Genomic DNA, 20,431 nt, shown 5'->3' with positions numbered 1-20,431 from the left:
TGGAAGATGAGATTGTCACATGGCCACTGAAGCACTCAGCAGAAAAGGGGTTATTTACAGGATGGAATAATTGATCTGGATTACCAAGAGGAAATTCGATTGCTGCTAACAAATGGGGACAAGAAGAACTATGCCTGGAATGCAGTGGGTTTTCTGGGTCATCTCTGAGTGTGTCCATGCCCTACAGCCAATGTTAAAGTAAAACTATAGCAAATGAACAAATGAAAAAGTAGAAGAATCAGGGACTCAGACCCTTCGAGAAGGATGGTTTGGGTCACTCCATCAAGTAAAGAATCTTAAGTAGCTGAGGTGTTGTCTGAGAGAGAGGAAGGTACAGAATGGGTAGTGAATAAGGAAGCCACAGACATCAACTATGAGCTCATGACTGATTATGGAGTCAATGACTGTAGCGGCTTTGTGTACGTTCTCTTTGCTTGTTATATGTATAGGCCTGTTTTTATACGCCACTTTCTTCTTATTTTTGTTTCATACACATTTTTAATGTTAATTTTACAATTTGGTCTTTAGGTAACAGACTCTTCAGGGGGCTTGTGACAGAGCCAAAAAACAATGAACACAAGTAGCAATGGATACAATGACCGTGGGGATGGTGCTTCTCCTTTTCTGGGGAGAGGGCGAGAACTTCACTTGTAATAAGGACGACCACATCTTACTAGATGGAAAGCTGAATCCCACTGGGGATTTCTTGGACACCCTGCAGAACCCACACCCCAGGGTTATCCCTGCAAGGGTCAAGGGAGACAGGCTATTTCTGCACATCAGTCAGTGGCTGAAAGCTGCTGCGGAGGGGATTGTTAAAGCTCCAGCACTCCCAGCCTGCCAGCCTGACAGCAACAGGAAACCCCTGGGCAAAGACCTGCAGGTGCCAGCTGTCGGAAGTCACTGAGGTGGGGAGGGCAAAAGGATATGGGTGAGGCCTTGAAAGTGTCTGCTACACCAAAGTTTCCTTCTCTACAAAATGGGGATAAGAATTCTCACCTTACAGGGCTGCCACCATGCTGCTGAGTAGCTATGAAAATGAAAAGAGATGGTATAGAAAAAGCACCTGCCACGCAGAAGGCCCTCAGTATGAGTCCATTCCCTTCTCTTTCATTTTAATAATTGTTTCACCATATCAAGGACTTGGTGCCAGGCACTATACCCAGTGTTCCCCACACCTGCGATATACGTACTAACCACCTTATACAGAAGAGGAAACAAAGGCTCAGTAGGGCTTAAGTCACTTTGTCCACAACCCCAAGCATGTAAGCACCGTGTCTGCCTGACTCCTGAGCCCTTGCTCTTAACCTCTGTGTTGTTCGGAGCGGCCAGTGGCTGATTCTGACACGCTGCCCAGCTGTGCTCATGTCAGAGCTCGGGTGCCACATGCCTCAGTCAGCATCTTCCCTTGTCAGACATCACCCAGATTAGTTTCGGGAGAAGCTGCTGCCAGGAACTGGCATGTCTTCTACTGCTTCTCTTCCTTCTTAATTGGTGGCCCACCAAGACAGCTCAGGTGGGTGGGAAGAAGTCTTCTTTCTCCCTGCCTCAGGCTCTGGCCTCTGCAGCCCACACATGTACCAGAGGTGTCGTGAAGCATCACCTTCTGAGCACCTCCTGGGGGGGGGGGGGAATTCATTTTGAATCGAGGCCCCGAGGCTTGCAGAGACAAGCGATGTGGCAAGGCTCTTGTTCTGTCAAACTAGCTCATCCGAGCACAGAAGAAATGGACACACTGCCCACTTTCTGTCTCTCTGTCTTGGGAGACCCAAGCTCCAGCTGCTCACCTTTTCCTCATCGGGTTCTTAGTCTGGTGGGGACAGATCAAGCATGTGCTTAGGGTACCAGCAAAGCAGGGCACCAAAAGTGACAGTAAGTAAGTGTGAAGCAATGCGGTAAGCAGGAAAAGTGATTCCTGTATTTAGGGTGTATTTCTGACATCACAGGTCAACTCACCGAACTCCATTTGGGCAGGCTTTCCTGCAGGCTAGACGCTGGCAAACCCACGTCTACAGATTGGTCCTTGAGACACCTCTCTTCCAAAAACGGATGCACTATTCGGAAGGCAGAAGTGAGGTGGAGAATGTATTTCCGCTCTTTGCACTGGCAAGCATCTGCTGGGAGCATTTGTTTTTTCCTGCAGCAGTGAAAGTAGAGATCCAGTGACTAAGTGCCTTGCTCTGTATTACTGAGAGGAAGGTCATGGATATCCGTTTTCTTGCCATCAATCAAGGGAGAGGCAGTGTGGTCCTGGGACCAACAGTGGCAGCGCAGTTTCCTGATCTGTGCATCTCAGCTGAGGCAATGTTGTCCTGGAGCCAGCAGTCAGGACAGGGACTTCCTGAAGCTCCAGCTTCCTGATCATAGAGGATTTAGAAGCTCCCTTGGTGCACCAACCTTGTAGATATATCCTGGGGGACACTGCTGGAAGTTCTACCTAGAACCTGTTCCCCCAGCACATCGGACAATCCTGCAAGCACCCAATATCCCCTGTATGAAGTCTCTTTTGGCTTAACCTGGTCTAAGTATTTCCGTTATATGCAGCAGAACCTGACTAATACAGAGTGCTTCTGATGTCCTGGGATCTGTGTGGAGTTCTTTACATTTAATCTTCACAATGGCCTTCTGAGTTCAGTATAGTCAGGTATGTGGTGGCAAGCAACAGAACTGATCTTGACTAATTTCTGCAGAAAATGAACTTACTGGAAAGATATTTGTTAACCCAGTGAATCACTGGGAGAGGGAAGCCTAGGGAACTAAGCTTGGAAATTCCACAACTAAGAACACAGCCTGAAAGCGGGGGAGGGTATAGTTCAGTAGTAGACTGAATGCTTAGCATGCACTATATCCTGGGTTCAATCCCCAGTACCTCTATTAAAGTAAATAAATAAATCCACTCTGGCACAACCATGTCTCATGCAAATTTGTCCCAAATTACATGTGACATACTAAATAAATTTTTAATCCCATTTTACAGGTAAGTAAGTAGAGGTTCAGATAAGTTAAATAAGTGCCCTAGGTCACAAGTCTGTGTGACAGTAGAGCTCCTATTCACTTCCTCTCATCCCTGACATCCTGCCCTGCTCACCCCCATCCCTCATTTGCAAAGCAGACAGGGAAGAAGGAGCAGGAGCCGGCAGAGACCAGCAGGAAGGGCGAGAGGTCTGGAGCCAGGCAGTGCTCCAAGCACAGACTATCCTTGGAATGTTGGAAAGTTCTGTTAGAAAGTCCTTCTGAGCCTGGGGCATATTCTTCTAAAGAACTTTCTTGATTGGAAAAATCCTGTGCTTTGAGGATGGAATTGAACAAGCGGGAACAGCCAAAGGTCACTGGGTACCACAGCTGCAGAATCAGGAAGGACATCAAGCTAGGGGATACCACTGGAGATTGGGAGCCGGCCACAGCTCACACAGAGACAAGCTTAAAAGGGCAGTCAGTGGTGGGAGGGCCGTGGTGGCTTCGATAGAGGAACCCAGAGGATCAGTGGTCCAAAGTCACTCATTAGTTATCCAACCTTGAGGCAGTCACTTCCCCTCTCTGAGACTCAGTCTTCTCAACCCTCTGCTGAGAGGCAGAAAACTATAGTGGTTAGGAATGCTGGCTTTCCAATCAGACAGTTGAGTCCTCCTGCATGATTTGGGGCAGGTTCTCCAATTTCTCTGTGCCTTTTTCCATATCCATAGAGTGTTTTTGTTTTTTTTAATGGAGGTGCTGGGGATTGAACCTAGGACCTCCTGCATGCTAAGCAGATGCTCTACCACTGAGCTATATGCACCCCCCCCAACCAATATCCATAAAATGAAGCTAAGAGGCTGTGAAACAGGGCCATCAGAACGATTAAATGAATTGGCATAGGAAAAGGATTTTGAACTGCAGTAGGCATATAGCAAGCACTCGGGAAATGTTAGCTACTATTTTTCTCACCTTGGAGGGAAGTATGAGTATTAAAGGAGACAACCTGCATGAAGGGTTTCACAGATTATTTGGCTTATTAGCTCAGCTCAGAAAACAGTGGTTTTCTGGTTACCTAATACTGCCTAATAAACTATTCTAAAACATAGTGACTTAAAATGACAGCCCATTACTTTGCTCACAGATCTGCAGTTTGGGAAGGGATGAGCAGATTTGGCTCATCTCTGCTCGCTGAAGCATAGGGCTGGAGGACTCATTCCGAGATGGCTCACTCCCATGGGTAGCAGGTTGATGCCAGCTGATGGCTAAGAGTTCAGCTGGGCCTCTGGGCCAGTAGCCTACATTATCTCTACCTGGGCCTCTCCACAGGGCTGCCTGGGCTTCCTCACAGCATGGCAGCTAAGACACGTGAAAAGACTGAATGTGGAGCTTCCAGTCTCTTAAGGTCTCTGCCTGCAAATGGGCACAATTTCACTTCCACAATGTTCTCTTAGTCAAGCAATAGCGGAACCTGCCCGGACTCAAGGGGAGGCACATAGATCCCTCCTCTTGAATGCAAAGACTGTCAGAGGATTTGCAACCATCTTCAATCCACTACAGGCAGTTGTGTTTTCAATCTAAGTACCAGCCCCAGGCACACATACACAGACATGGGTGAGCCATGCCCCAACCAAGAAGTAGATGATCAAAGGAGGAAAGAGGAACCCTCTCCAAATTGGATAAATCCTACTTGTTGTTTAAGATTCCACAGAAGAGTCTGTGAGTCTCCTATCTCCCACGGTCCCCAGGTGAAGTGCTTACCCTGCATCCCCAGTATCCCTGCCTCCCTCTTCCTGGAGCTGGTCAGGGAGCTGACTGCTGTACTGGAGGCTGTAAGTCCAGGCTATATAAGCACACAGGCTGTGGGATCTTTGGGTGGCTTCCTATGCTCCCTCAGCCTTGGGCATCTCATCTGGAAAGTGGGCATGATAAGCTCTACATCCTAAAGTCATTCTGAGGATTAACTGAAGTCACGAGTAGGTAGGGTGAAGAAATTGACGAATCACCTATTAGGCCCATTTTTTTTTAAAAAATGTGGCCTATTTTTCATTCCAGAAACAGATCTCTTCTTGCTCTTCAGTTCCCCACCTTTCAAGGTTGTGGCTAGTGGACAGGGGTCAGGAGATTTAAATAACCAACTCAAAGTACAGCTTTCTAAGGTAGGAAACTGTATACATATATGCAGAGTATGATCTCAACTATCTAAAAAGATGGAGACTAGAAGGAAATAAGCCAGAGTGTTCACAGGGGTTGATCTTGGAGGTTGAGTTTGGTGCTTTTTTTCCTACTGTTTCTTTGTAACTTGTGTGTGTGTGTGTGTGTGTGTGTGTGTGTGTGTGTGTGTGTGTGCCCACATTTTATCAGTTTATGGGGGACTTTATAATAAAGACATATATATAAAATGAGTAAATTTAGGCTAGCATCCCCCACCGCCACATACACTCCCACACACACGTGTCTTTCTATGGAGCAGGCTCTCCAAGATGATATGGGCAGAGCTCTGGGCCAGACAATTCTTCCCTGGGCTGAAGTGAACCCCACACTGCCCTTCGCCCACATAATTGCCAGAAGCTTTCCCCACTGTCGACCAAGAACACCCTCGCATGATGCAGAAAAATGTTCTTAATTTTTCAGAGATGCATTTGGGGTGAAATGTCAGAATGTTTGTAATTTACTTTAAACTACTTCAGAAAAACAATAGATAAAACAATTATGGCCAAAAATAAAAAAATCCCCAAACTCCATAACAACTGCCAGATCTAGGGGATGGATATATGTGTATTTTGTTCAATTACTCTTGTTAACTTTTCTGTTTGAAAATTTTCAGGAAAAAAAAGAGGGGGGAAAAGTCCCACCCATTTCCAAATGTCCCCTGTCGGTGTGGTACCACCTCTGGTTGAAAAACTTCTATCTTCATCTTGTATCAGCTGCATTTTCATAAATGTGTCTACGGGGCTGCCTGTTTTTCTTCAGACGTTTCCTCCTTGGCTTCCTTCTCTTGCAGATGACATCTGGATGTAGGGGAAATGCCCTCATGGCAAAGGGAAGAGAAGGCCCTCCTACTGCCCCTTTGAGTCCTTGCTGGTTTCTTGAGGTGCCCCTCGCTCTGCCTGGTCGGTCAGTGGGGGCCTGATGGCATAAGTTGCTGACGTCCAGAGCCACTGAAAGCCTGTTCCCTCCGGCACTGACCCAACGCCACCACCACTCTCCTGGGCACCTGAGCCCCTCTGAGTCTCAGCTGCGATCTCCATCCAGCCTGCCTCACTGGTCACCCAACTGCTCCTCACGCTCACTGTTTTCCATGCCTCTCAGCAAACTCTTACCGTGAGCACATAAGGACCCCGGATCGATCTCTTCCATGCCACATGCATCCTAAGATGATCCCTAACACAGGTGACAAAAGTAGGGTGGGCTAGGATGCAGTAATGGGAGGAGTCCAACCATCCATCCTTACTGTACATGTGTATGGCATTTCATAGATTTCATGTTCACTCTCTTTTCAATTACAAACTCTTTCTGAGTGCCTGCTCTGTGCCAGGCACTGTCCTAAGGGTCTGGGCCCCCCACCCCACTACTTAGACACACTAGGCACCTGTTGATATGTGAAACGGCAAACAAGTCATGATGCAGCTATACAAATGAATATCAAGCCGATGTTAAAAAGAATGAACTTAATTGACATGTTCTGGTAAGGAATGATATCTAAGATATGCTGTTCAATGAAAAGGGGAGTTTCAATAAAATAGCTAGCATAGACTATGAGCCCTATTCCACAAAAAATTATAATAATGAGACCTGACAATGACACACTTTTCTGTCCCCGTGTTAAATAACACTGGGACCAAGCAATAGCTTAGGGGCTTGCTCCAGGAACTACCTGTTCTTTGAAGGTAAGACCCGATAAAAATGAAACACCTTACTTATTAAAACATGCTCATTTAGACTCACTTCAAGGCCTTTGCCCCTCTGCATTCACCAATCCAAAGCTCTTACAAAATCTGCCCAATCCCAACCAGTTACCTGCCTTATATGACCCACCTTAAAACCACTCAGTGCAGCCTTTAAAACTGTAAGTATCCCTCCCTAATGCCTTCTCTCAGAGATACCACTAAGACTTTATCCAAGTGTTTTTCTCCCTTTGTGTGGTAAGTTTTAATATACTTAGTTTCAGGGGATGAGCATAGCTCAGTGGGAGAGCATATGCTTAACATGCACAAGGTCCTGGGTTCAGTTCCCAGTACCTCCATTTAAAAAATGAAATAATAAACTCAGCTTTATTTGATCACCAAGTTTCCTGGTGGTCTTTGAGGGAATCCATGATCAATAATGATAATAATTAGGTACATGCTGAGAACTAAGCTAATTGTCTTAGTCACTTATCCCCACCAAGCCCACCTGGTGAGATTTTTTTGTGTCCTTATTCCCATTTTACAGAGGAAGAAATTGAGGAATCAAATTTGAGCACCTTGCCAAATATTACACAGGGAGTAAGTGAGAGATCACACTGAAACCAAGAAGTCTGCTTCCACAGTCTGAGATCGTAACCCCCTATATTGCTTCTGTTCTAGTTCTTAGGTGCATATAAAAATTACTCAAAATCCCAGTGGCTGAAAATCAACATTTCTTTTGCCCACGAATCTTCGATCTGGGGAGGGCTCAGTGAGGGTAAGTACCTTGGCTCCACATGGTGACGGCTGAGGTGGCTCCAACCCCGGAAGCTGGAATCACCTGGAGGCTTATTCTTTCCCTTATCCGGCAAGTCACGCTGACCGTCCCCTGGGACCTCAGCTGGCCATCAGCCAGAACACGTGCCCATGGCCTCTTCACATGTCCTGGGCTTCCTCACAACCTGGTGGCTGGGTTCCCACGGTAAGCATCCCCTCAAAAGAGATTTCTAGGTGAATCCATTTTGCCTTTTATGACCTGACCTTGGAAGTCATACAGCACCAGTTCTGCCACATTCCATCTGTCAAGGCAATCACAACGCCCTCCCCAGGTTCAAAGTCAGCAGAAATCGATTTACCTCATGGGGACTGGCAATATCAGAAAGCCCATGTGAGACCAGAAACATTGCTGTGGTCATTTTTGGAAAGACGATCTTCCACAGACCCACATATTCAACGTGTATGTCCATAAAATCTGCAATATTATGTAACAAATAGTTAGCTCTGGTTATTTCTGGGGATCATAGAGGGTCTTTTATTTTCTATGATGTTTGGATTTTTGTAACAGGTGTATAAAAACCTATGGTAACTTTTTTTCAGAGACTTGGTGTCCATTCTCAAGAAGCTTATGCTGAAGGTGAGTATCCTGACCATTACCTAATTCTTCTATATCCGTGTTCTGCCTCTTGCTGCTGGACTTTGTGCCCCAGGAGGCTGGCTGCTACAGACCGTACCACCTGGTCCCCTTTGCCTTCTGTCTTCTGGTTGGGTTGTTCCAAATGGGAGCTGAAGGAAATCAGAGGGTGGGAGAGGGGGTGGGGTATTCTCGCCTTCACCTGAGCATGGTTCTCCTGGTGGCCATGTTCCCCTACAGCATATAGCATCTGCGGGACAGCCTCTCCTCCACAGCGATCGATCTCACTGTGTTCCAGTAACACTTCCTTCATCTCCATCCTTCAGACCCAAGACGGGTACTGGCTTGCCTCCGTGGCCAGTTCCTGGGGTGTCTCATCCCACCTTATGGATTTCCCTAATCCTGTCTATCCCTCTATAATTGTCTCTTCATTAAACTCTCTTAATTAAACACTCTAAGTTCACCCTCTGTTCCCTGATTAGTACAGGACTGATGGAGACAAACATGCAAACAATGACATTACGGTGTACTGATTGCTTCGAAAGGCAGGTATAAAAAAAGAATATCTAGGTTTTACTGGAAGAATCAGAGAAGACTTCCCCAAGAAAATAATACTTCAACTGAGACCAAAAAAAGAATCCATGTTCACTAGTTTGTAAAAAGGAGAAGAACTTTCCAACCCTATGAGGTTTCCATAGATAAAGAAATAGGCCCAGAGAGGTTAAGCAACTTACCATGGTCACACAGGGAATAGCATAGATTCAAGCTTTCCACTTAATCCATCACACTACAGGGCAAATTTGTTACAGTAGTTCAGGTGCTTTTAGCTGCAAATAATCAGGAAAAAAAAATGGCATAGGCCATTATATATATATTATATATAATTATATATATATAATACATTTATATAATCTTGTTATATATTAACAAAAAGATCAGGTAACTCCAGGATTGATTAAATAAAATCAGATGTTCAACAAAGCTATCAAGAAAATCTAAATAAATAGATTGGAAGACTCAATATTGTGAAGTCAATCCTCCTTACATGTACCTATAGACTTAACACAATCACAGTCAAATTCCTATGAAGTTTATGTGTAGAAATTACCAAGCCAATTCTAAAACATGTATGGAAATACAAAGGACCTAGAGCAGTTTAGACGATCTTGAAGAAGAACATATGCTGTGAGGTGTCAATGCTTAATACCAAGCTATAGTAATTATGCCAGGGTGGTACTGACACAAGGACAGACAAAGAAACAAATGGAACAGAACTGGGAGTCCAGAGATGGACCCAAACATGTATGTCCTTTTGATTTACAACAAGGGTGCCGCTGCAATTCAGTGGTGCTGGAGAAATTAGATATCCACACAGAAAATAATATGTATGGGGAAAAAATTAATCTCTACCTCACACCATACATAAAAATTAATGTGGGGTGGATCACAGACGTAAATGTAAAAGTTAAATAGAATCAGGCTTCTAAAGGAAAAGGGTGTGTTAGTTTCTGGTGCACAGCATAGTGATTCAGTTACACCCACACACACACATATATATATTCTTTTTCATTCTAAATTATTACAAGATATTGAATGTAGTTCTCTCTGCTATAAATTAGGACCTTGCTGTTTATCTATTTGATAAATAGTAGTTTGTATCTGCTAATCCTAAACTCCTAATTTATCCCTCTACCCTCTTTCCCTTTTGGTAACTATAAATTTGTTTCTTATGTCTGTGAGTCTGTTTCTGTTTTGTAAACAAGGTCATTTGTGTCATTTCTTTAGATTCCATGTGTAAGTAATATCATATGATATTTGTCTTTCTCTTTCTGATTTACTTCACTTAGTATGATAATCTCTAGGTCCATCCATGTTACTGCAAATGGGATTATTTCATTCTTTTTCATGGCTGAGTAGTATTCCATTGTGTGTATATGTGTGTGTGCGTGTCTGTGTGTATACACACATATGTATATATATATATACATATATACACCACATCTTCTTTATCCAGTCATCTGTAGATGAACATTTAGGTTGCTGCCATGTCTTGGCCATTGTAAATAGTGCTGCTATGAACATTGGGATGCATGCATATTTTTGAGTTAGAGTTTTCTCCAGATATATACCCAGGAGTGGGATTGCTGGACCATACAGTAAATCTATTTTTAGTTTTTTATGAAATCTTCATACTGTTTTCCATAGTGGCTGCCCCAAATTACATTCCCACCAACAGTCTGGGAGAGTTCCCTTTTCTCCACACCCTCTCCAGCATTTATCATTTGTGGACTTTTTAATGATGGTCATTCTGAGCAGGTGTGAGATGATACCTCATTATAGTTTTGATTTGCATTTCTCTGATAATTAGCGATATTGAGCATGTTTTCATGCGCCTATATAACCTGCTTTTTAACTTAGTTGTTTTTTTTTAACTTTCACTGTAGTTGTACATTTCTTGCTTATTTGCTCCCACCCCCAATTCTGGTTGCTGAGGGGGATCAACCGTCAGAAGGAAGGACTCAGAACAGGTGAGGCATTGTGGGGCTCTGGCTGGGAATCTGGGAAGTAGCTACTCTCCCCAGATTGGGGAGATCCTAGAAGGCGGAAGGCCCAGCTCAGCTGTAGGAGCAAGGGGTCCAGGGCTGTGCCAGATGTGGTCAGGTCTGGAGCCCCTGCAAGGGTCTGAAGGTAGGCAGATCCTAGGCCCTAGGGGAGGGAAAGGGTGAAACTGGAACTGGGGACCAGAGAGCCCACTAGAGGAAATGGCTTTGGGGCAGCAGGGTTCCCTCCTAGTCCTGGCATATCCCACTTAATATCAGTAATCAGGTCCTAAAAAACATACATTCTTAATGAAAATGCCAAAAGGAAACCTATTCCTATTAAATAAGAAAAATTATATACACATAAACTCAAAACCCTCAACCAATTTTCTGAAATTTTACTAAAATTCAGTAAAATGTATATATACATATATATTTTAAACTATCATGTTAGGATGTAAGATGCTTAGCATCACTTCTAGATCATGCACAATTAAATTGGGTGTTAAACATTTGCTTAGGGTCTGGTAACACAGCCTCTCTCTCAGCTACCAACAGCCAAGGTGCAAAAACTCTTTGTTATCCCTCAGTTGATTTTTTAAAATTGTATCTTCTACTATTAGATCCATCCGGGTATGTTTATTAGTACATAATTTTTATTTCATTTGCTTTTAGAAAGAGAAAGAGGGAACATGAAAACAACTGTATCAGGAAGCATATGGTAGAAGATATGAGAAAAGAGGCACGAACAACTAAAAGGCTTACATGTCTCATGTAACAAGAAGCCCTGGGCATGCCCCTTCTTTGTCAGACTACAAAGACTTTCATCTTCAGGCTTTGTAGCCTCAGCGTTGCTTGATGTGTGCTGAATTTCTAGGCAATACAGCAATGTTCCAGGCAGGAAGAATGGAGAAGGGGCAAAAAGGCCAAAGGAGTCAAGAAAATGGGGTCTGTTCCTCTATAAAAGCCTTCCTGGGAGTCTCACCCAGCGACTTCTACTGCACTCATCAACCAGAAGCACTTGGTCCCAGAAGGTCTGGGTCACTTGGTTCTCAACACGTCTACATGCAACTCTGATTTATCAATTCTTTTGGGATAAAATATAAAATGGGAAACTTTTTTTTTCTTCCAGGTAATTTGGTTTGAAATGTTCTACTGAGTTTTAGGGATGTAAGTGTAAATGCTTTCCAATATAAACATTTGCCAACAAAAATAATTGCTATTAAGATATATGTAAACATTATCAAGTTTGGGTATTATAAATCAACAGTCATTCTACTGGGGAAACATTCACCAGAGAGTATCTGAAGGATATGCTTTAAAACTGTGGAGGCTCCCCCCAACACACACACACACCTCTACCTCATCTTTGGCAACAGTTACATGGTGAATATGACATTGTGGATGCCATCATTGATGTAAACTGTCCTTTATTGTTGGACATTTAGAATGTTTCCAACTTCTCACAGTTATAAACAAAGCTGCATTGAACATCTTTGTACAAACATCCTTACCCATTTGTCCAGTTACTTCTTTGAGATAAATTAAATCCTTGAAAATGGCTGGCTTGAAGTTTCTACAAATTAAAATTTTTGATACATACTGCTGAACTGCCCTCCAGAAAGGTTGTACCAACTGCACTACGTCTCCATTGCTGGAGCAATAGACATGCATCACAGGGCACACTGGCCCACCTGGATGAAGAAGAGGATAAATGGCTCTGTTAACATGGCCTTTGGAAGCAGAGTGCTCAGTAATTCAGGCACCAATTACGTTTAGAAATGAGATTAGAACATGGAATCTTCCCATTTTTCTCTCTGGGAGTTTCAAAGTTCCATTCCTGGGCAGATGAAACAATAAAACAACACTGGTGAAATGAAGTCAGTGAGAACCCAGGACAGTTACACTGATCAATGTTTCCATTTAGGACAGACTTTCAGGGCAACTTGCTCAGCTCTGACTTGAAGGAAAACAAACATCACACTCAGCACTCAGTTTTTCCCAATTACTGACTCTTCCTTCCTAAAACACACACATTGATCCCATAGGCTCCCTTCTTAAAAATGCTATGATGCTCCAGCCCAAACACGTTCCTAAAAAATGATGCCTAACATCCTAGTAGAACAATTGAAATTGTTCACTATGAAATAATAAGAGCAGCATCAACAGTAACATAAAAGTTAGCACCTACATGATGGGGAGTTATTGTTTCATAAAAACAGAGTTTCAGTTTGGGATGATAAGAAAGTTCTGCAGATGGATGATGGTGATGGTTGCACCACAATGTGAAGGTACGTAATGCCTCTGAATTGGACACTTAAGGATGGTTAAATGATCAATTTCATGTTATGTATATTTTATACAATTAAAAAAATCTAAAAAAACCCATTGACTTCTAGTTTCCAATCCAGCATGTAAGGGACTAAGAAGAGTTGTCACTCTGTCCTAACAACAAAGTAAAAAGGCATACTAAAAGGCAAAAACACAGTTTGATGAGACAGAGAAAACATCAGAATCAGACTCAGATAGAACAGAGGTGTTGGCAAGACCAGACTGGAAACATAAAATGACATTGATTAATATGCTAAAGGCTCTAATGGAAAAAGTCGGCAACATGCAAGAACAGATGGGCAAGGAAAGCAGAGAGAGGGAAATTCTAAGAAAGAATGAAAAAGAAATGTTTGAGATGGAAAACCCTGTAACAGAAATGAAAGTGGTCTCTGCCTTCCATGAAGACTCATAATGTGAGAAATTCTCCAAATATATAGCAAAAGGGTTCAGATGCAGGCTGCCCCCACCCCCCAAAAGTATCTATTCCACATATCATGTAGGTTAGGGCTGGACACTTCATGCCTTTCTCCTGACAGCTGCTAGCATCTGGTGCTGAATTAGAGGGCGGAGGTAATACCTTGACCTTGACTTCCCTTCACCAAGTTTAAATTTAAGTTCACAGTATTCAGAAGAGCCTCAGTAAGCCCAGCCTGATTAGGTAACCTGAGGACAGAGACAAAAAGCGTTTTAATAATTGCCCTATCTTTCCCTGTTTCTTTCTCCAGCCAGCTCACTCTGCCTTCTGCTGAGCTTTGAAGAGTAACTCAAAGGTCTGAGCTGATTTACTCCTGAGCACCTATCCAGTTCAGCTCTCAGCCCAATTAACAAGTATTTTATCCTGGGACTGGGCAAGCGGGTGCTGCCAGGATATTATTACTTAGCTCTCCAGCCAAGCTGTTGGGAGAAGAAGGGCTTTTGCATCCAGAGGCAGCAGACATATCCCTCTAAAAGAGATGAAGGCAGTGCACAGAGGTCTGGGGAAGCACCAAGTGATCATCCAACCCCGAAGGGAGGTTGGGGATCAGGAGAGACTTCCGGGAAAACCCGATATTTCAGATGAGGCTGGAAGGAAGAGCAGGAATTAACTCCACTATAAAGGAAAAGTGTTCGAAAAAAAGTACCTGTGTATGCAGAGTTCTGGAGGTGTGAGAGGGCAAAATATATGGGGAAACAAACCCAGGGAGAGAGCTTAGAAATCCAACCAATAAGCACTTCATCACTTCTTAGTGTATCTTAGACCCCCCAAAAATCTGATGGGTTCTACACAAGACCTGAGCCTATACACACACACGCAGAAACTGGCACCTGCTGTCCAGGGACCCCTGGTTAAGAATCCTTTACACAAGTCAATCTTTCATTCACAGATGCCCAAACAGGCCAAGAGAAGTCCAAAGTGGCCATCATGGCAAAGCACTGCCACTGCAGCAGTATTGACTCGGGGCTCTCTTGTTCAGACTGGAAACATACCTCAAGTGACTAATGATCTTTATTTCAAAGTGAAGCAAGTGAAAGCTGACCGAAAGCTTCACAAGCTTGGAGAGGGCTTGACAAGTGATGTGCTTCACTGTCAGGCAACTAAGTGCCCAGACAGATTTTCCCCCGGAAGCCCCTAAATGTCACAATACCTGGTCTCTTCTCTGGGGCAGTTGGGTTTCTCTATAAAGGAAGCTCCAATCTACTGCTTGGGGTAGGGAGATGCTTTAATGAGCCTAGATGTAAATATTCTGGAGCGTGGCTGGGAACGGACTGGGGGTGTCAGCATTCAGGGTGCAGCTTTTTAGTCAACCCCTAAGTCTAGTTCAGCCCCCACCAGGCCTCTGTCTTTTCCCTCTGCTGGACTGTGGCCACTAAATCTGGAACCTCTCAGGTTCAAATACTTTAGAGATTAGATCCCCAGTATCCTCTGAACGAAGTGCCTGACTGCAAGGGGTCAAAAGGCCCCACAACAGAGACTTTAGGTCAGTCCTCCTCCTTCACCTCCACCTCCCTCACTACCTGGTTCTGCCAACTCCTGGCCTCCCAGGATTCCAGGATGATGGGCTCTTCCTCGAAATACGCCCCTCCTTAAGCAGGATGGTGGCCCCGCCACCATTTTACCAAATCGTTTGTCACTCCCCAAACCAGTTCCTGTCTTCATTTATTGTGCTTCAGGGTTGGAGATGTCTCCTGGTGTCATCAAAGATAGAGAGGCTGTTTGCATGTTGTCCTTGCTGTCTGGAAAGGTTTTAAGGAGAAGAGAACAGGATAGAAACAAAACTCAGGCACCCTTGAATATGCTTAACAATACCAAACTGTACACTTAAGAATGGTGAAGATACTGAATCTAATGGTATGTATGTGTTTTTTTGTTTGTTTGTTTTGTTGCCAAAATTAAAAACAAAGCAAAACTCAGCCATCTTAAAACCAGAAGTCTCCCCATTGAGTTTTCTGTGAATTTTGAAAATAAACACAACAGGGGATTTCCTTGAAAATCCATTTGCACACAGAACGTGGATGTTTTGATTCCTTCTACACAGTTTATAGAGGCAATGACTGGGAATACCTATAACAGTGGTTCTCAAACTGTGGTCCCGAGACCAGCAGCATCAGCAGCACCTGAGACTTGTTAGAAATGCAAATTCTCGGGTCCTACCCCAGACCTACTAAATCAGAAGTTCTGCTATCTGTTTTTAAGAGGTCCTACATGACTAAATATTGAGTATCAGCCTTGTGATGGTTGATACATGGTTAAAGAGCCACTCATCTAGAGTACTATCCTGATGGGGGAGAATAAAACCAAGTACAGGCAAAACATCGAAGGAAGGATCTCACTCCAGCACACGGAGGAAAGGTAAAGGGAATCATGAAAGGGGGAGAGGAGGTAATTCACTGGGTGGTGACCAAGTGTCAGGTACCAAGCTGGAAAGCTTACACACATCTCATTTATCCTCACAGTTTCTTTGAAAAGAAAGAATTATTTCCCCACCTTTACAGGTAAGAAAACAGAAGCTTAGGGAGGGTGACTTTGCTAGCTAAGAAGGATTTCAATTAAAGTCTGCCTGATTCCTTAGGTCCCCTTTATTTCCACACCTCCCTCTTTCAAAATTAACCTCATCACTGAGAATATCTAGCTATAGGAGAAAAGCAACAAGATTTCTCCTCTGCTTGGTAAAAATCCTATCCATCCCCCAAAGCAGAACTCCAATGTCAGCTCCTCTGGGAAGTCTTCCAGAGCTGCCTTGATCAAAGTTAACCTTCCCACAGCACTTTGCACATACCTGTCTTAAAGAACCTCATACACCTTACTGTAATGTTCCAATCTTTAGTCCCAGGATCTCTTAGAAATTATTGATATTCATAAGCAAACAAACCTTGACCTAAACCTCACAACTAGTGCAAAAATAACTCAAAATGGATTAAAGATTAGATGTAAAAATGTAACACCACAAGACTTTTAGAGAAAAAAAATAGAGGAAAATCTTTGGGACCCAGGGCTGGGTGAAGAGTTCTTAGACTGAACACCAAAAGCATGATCCGTAAAGGGAAAAAAAGATGAACTGGATCATTCAAACTGAAAATCTTTTGCTCTAAGAGCCTGTGAAGAGGACAAAAACACTGGGAGAAAACATATGCAGACCACCTATCTGACAAAAGCCTGACATCTAGAATGCATAAAGAACTCTCAATAAAAAAAAAAAAAGAAAAAAAAAAAGAACTCTCAAAATTCACGAGTTCAAAAATGGGCAAAAGACTTGAACAGATATTGCACTGAGACAGAGAAACATTTGGCAAATAAGCACATGCAAATATTTTCAACATCATTACCGTCAGGAAATGCAAATTAAAATCACAGTGAGATAGCAAGCACTACACAACTATCAGAATGGCTCAAATAAAAAATAGTGACAACACCAAGTGCTAGTGAAGATGCAGAGAGATTAGACTACATTCTGGTAGGAATATAAAACGGTACAGCCACTCAGGAAATGATGTGGTGACTCCTTACAAAATCGAGCATGTGCTTACCATACTACCCAGCAACTGTACTTTGGGGCATTTATTCCAGAGAAGTGGAAATGGATGATCACACAAGAACCTGTACATGAATGTTCATAGCAACTTTATTCATAATAGCAGAAGGCAGAAACAATCTGAATGCCCTTCCATCTTACCTGGGATACTACTCAGCCACAGCAGGGAAACGCCATTGATACAGGCAACAACTTGGATGGATCTCAAGGGAATTATGCTGAGTGGGAAAGCCACCTGCAAAAAGCTACATAATGTATTATTCCATTTATATAATATTCTTGAAATGACAAAATTATAGAGAGGGAGAACCAGGGTTAGGGAGAGGAGAGGGAAGGAGGTGGCTGGGGCTACAAAAGGGAAGCACATGTTCTGTACCTTGACTGTGGTGGTGGCTACGCAAAGCTACATGTCATACAGTTGCATAGAATTAAACACCCACACACACAAATCCATGTAAAACTGGTGAAATCTGGATAAGATGGGTGGATTGTACCACTGCCAATTTCCTTGTTGTGATGTTGTACTAAAGTTACGCAAAATACTACCACTGGGGAAAGCTGAGTGAAAGGTACACGGATCTCTCTGTATTGTTTCTTAAAATGTGTGAACCTACAAATGGTCTCAAAATAAGAAGTTTGAAAAAGAATTGAGGACCTCAAAGAGATTTTGTTCATGTGGGCTATGTCAATTGGTATTTACTATATTCAAAATTAAAATGGAGATATTTTAAAAGTGTTTATTTTAGAACAATAATAAACCCATTATTCATTAAAAGAAACAAAGCATGTTTAGGAACAATGTTTTCAAAAACTAGTGAGAAGGGTGATAATGTTTTGAAAATGTACAAATGTCTTTAATGTCTGGCCTCATAGACAACAGGATTCTCATATCTGCTTTTACATTAATATGATGTGATGTCACACATCATGCAGCCTCTGGAAAATTCCACGGTACACATGAAAAATTGGGAATGAAAGAGGCAAAGAATGTCTTAGTATTCTTATGAAAATAATACAGCTCCCCTAAAAGGAACCCAGGGACCACCCCCAGGAGTCCCAGGACCACACTTTGGAAACTCCTGCACTTTTGTGATCATTGGTCCACACTGAGCAAGGACAGAGAGAGCATGTTTTTTTTTCTTTTTTTCCTTTTTGGTGCTTACTGTCAGAAGCTTTTATTGTCATTTTTAAGGCTTATTAATCAAGGGTATGAAATCTTGGCCCTAGTATCACTGTTCTTCTCATTTTGTCTTTTTTAACACCTTTATTGTGGTATGATTCCTGTACAGTACTCTACACATATTTCAGATGTACAATATGATGAATTTTGATAGATGCAGAGCATCTTTTTCATTGTTGTATTACACGTGCCTTGTACACGGCCTGGGCTAAAGGTGATACTGAATAAATATTTGATGAACCAATGGGACAGTAACAATTTGTTAGCCCTCGGTGGAGGAGAGAGAGAGAGGAGGGGGATGAGAAAGGAAAGGGAAGGAGAAGGGGAGGAAGGGACAGAGGGAGAGGGAGAAGGTATGCGGGGTGGGGAGATATCACCAATCTGGTTGACAATATATTACTTTAGACTTCTAGTTGAGTCCGAGTAAAGGTCAGAGTGTTCTGGGAGCGCTTAGTCTCCTGGAAAAACATTGTTTTGAGAAACCCAGCGGCTCCCAGAGCAGGAGACATGAGTCTGCAATGACTGAGTGGCCTTTTGATAAAGGTCTCGCTGTGTTACGGTTTTCACAAGTCTCAACCTGGAGGCCTCTCCACCCCATTCAGTCTAAGCACAGGGAGGTGGGGGCTTTGTGGGCTGTGCAGACACACAACAAATTCTTCCCTCCTGACTTCTTACCTTTGTACCCCTTACTTCCTAGGTCAGCCCCAAAGCCCTCCTTAGTGGCAGGCTCAGTCCACTCGGTCCACAGCTGCTCTGGAAAGAGGAAAAGAGTTTCTCATTGTTAGCAAATGGAAGATCGGCCAGACAGACACATCAGAGTTTGGAGCAGAGAAAGGTTTATTGCTGGGCTGAGCAAGAAATACAGGTGGCTTATGCTCCCCCAAACCCCCACTTCCCTAAGGGATTTCAGCTGAGCCTTTTTAAAGGACAGCTGAGGCAGGGGCATCCCAGAGTCTGTGATCAGCTGTGCATAACCTGATTGACTGATAGTGATCAATCTTTAGGTGCCAGAAGGTCTGGGGGCCACTTGCTCATGATCATCAAGTAGTTAATTTCTTCCATTGGGTGGTGGTTTTTAGCATCCAAGAAACTCAGGAAATATGCATGAGATACTATGATCTGGGTACTTCAGAGGAGCTACAGCAGAGGATACAGGGGAGGGGTCTGTCCCAGGAAGGCCCATAGGGTCCTGCTCAGTTACATAGTCACCATTCCAGACAACGAATTTCTCAGTTCTCATCCAAGGTATTCATCAAAGCACAATTTAGCAGGAAGCACAGAAAAACGCAGAAGCTGGCTTAGAAATGCCACTGGAAAATGTCTGCTGGTATCCACTTTGCATCAGACACCGAAGCAGACTGTGGAATATTCCGTAAGGAGCTCCTGCTCTCGTGGGGAAATGGCGTGACTCCACGCTGGCCGGAAACAGGGATTCTGAAGTGAAATGAGCCTGGTGGGGAGAAATCGCCTCTCCTGGATCAGAGAAAGGAGGTGCACTTGATTCTGTCCTTCAAAGAAAAGAGAAGGCTGTTGCCAGGCAGGTAGAGGAAGAGCACACCCAAAGGTATTGTGTTAGGGAAGACAGTCAGCTGTGATCATGCAGACTCAGGTAACAGTGGGCTGAACAAAATGCAAGTGTATCTCTTTCTATTATCACAGTCCAGGTTTAAGTGGTCTTCTGGCTCCTATGGTCCCATAATATCAGAGACCCAGACCCACCCCTCCTGAGGCTCCACCACACTTGAGGCCCTGCCCTCATCCATTGGCGTGGTCCAGAACTATCCCCTCTGCCTTCCAGCCAGTGGGAGTGGGCAAGCAGAAGGCCAGGCCTGCCCCTTTCTTCTGAGGGCACAAATCAGAAGTTGCGCACTTCACTTCCGTTCACATCCCATTTGCCAGAACACAGCTGCAAGGGAGGCTGGGAAATGCCCTTTTCAAATGCAAGCTTCTATTGCTCTATAAGAAAGTGGGCGACACCTAGAGGTTTCTGCCCCCAGCACAGAGGTGAGAAAGTGGAGGGAGGTTTGAGCAGTCAGTAGCTAGGTGTGTTTCGAAGTTGTAGGAGGGGGAAGGAAATACAGCAGGAAAGGTGGGTTGGAGCCACGTGGTGAGGGGCCACT

The 20,431-nt window shown here is 43.7% G+C and overlaps 1 long non-coding RNA gene across 3 annotated transcripts; it reads right to left on the bottom strand.

The window, feature by feature from the left end:
- Positions 1-1,963: 1,963 nt before the first annotated feature.
- On the bottom strand, positions 1,964-20,058 carry LOC123613608 (uncharacterized). Of its 3 annotated transcripts, XR_012500469.1 has the most exons (4): positions 18,987-20,058; positions 8,985-9,077; positions 7,976-8,091; positions 1,964-2,137 (listed from the first exon to the last, which is right to left on the bottom strand). It is a non-coding gene; the product is annotated as an uncharacterized LOC123613608 (long non-coding RNA). The 3 variants fall into 3 exon arrangements; XR_012500468.1 differs by lacking the exon at positions 1,964-2,137 and having other exon boundaries at positions 5,833-8,091; XR_006720976.2 differs by lacking the exons at positions 1,964-2,137; positions 18,987-20,058 and adding an exon at positions 17,273-17,378 and having other exon boundaries at positions 5,833-8,091.
- Between the last annotated feature and the right edge of the window lie 373 nt (positions 20,059-20,431).

Source organism: Camelus bactrianus, chromosome 19 (genome assembly GCF_048773025.1).
Source record: "Camelus bactrianus isolate YW-2024 breed Bactrian camel chromosome 19, ASM4877302v1, whole genome shotgun sequence".
NCBI lineage: Eukaryota > Metazoa > Chordata > Mammalia > Artiodactyla > Camelidae > Camelus > Camelus bactrianus.
Note: the sequence above shows the minus strand (reverse complement) of the source record. Positions and strands in the feature narration are given on the sequence as shown.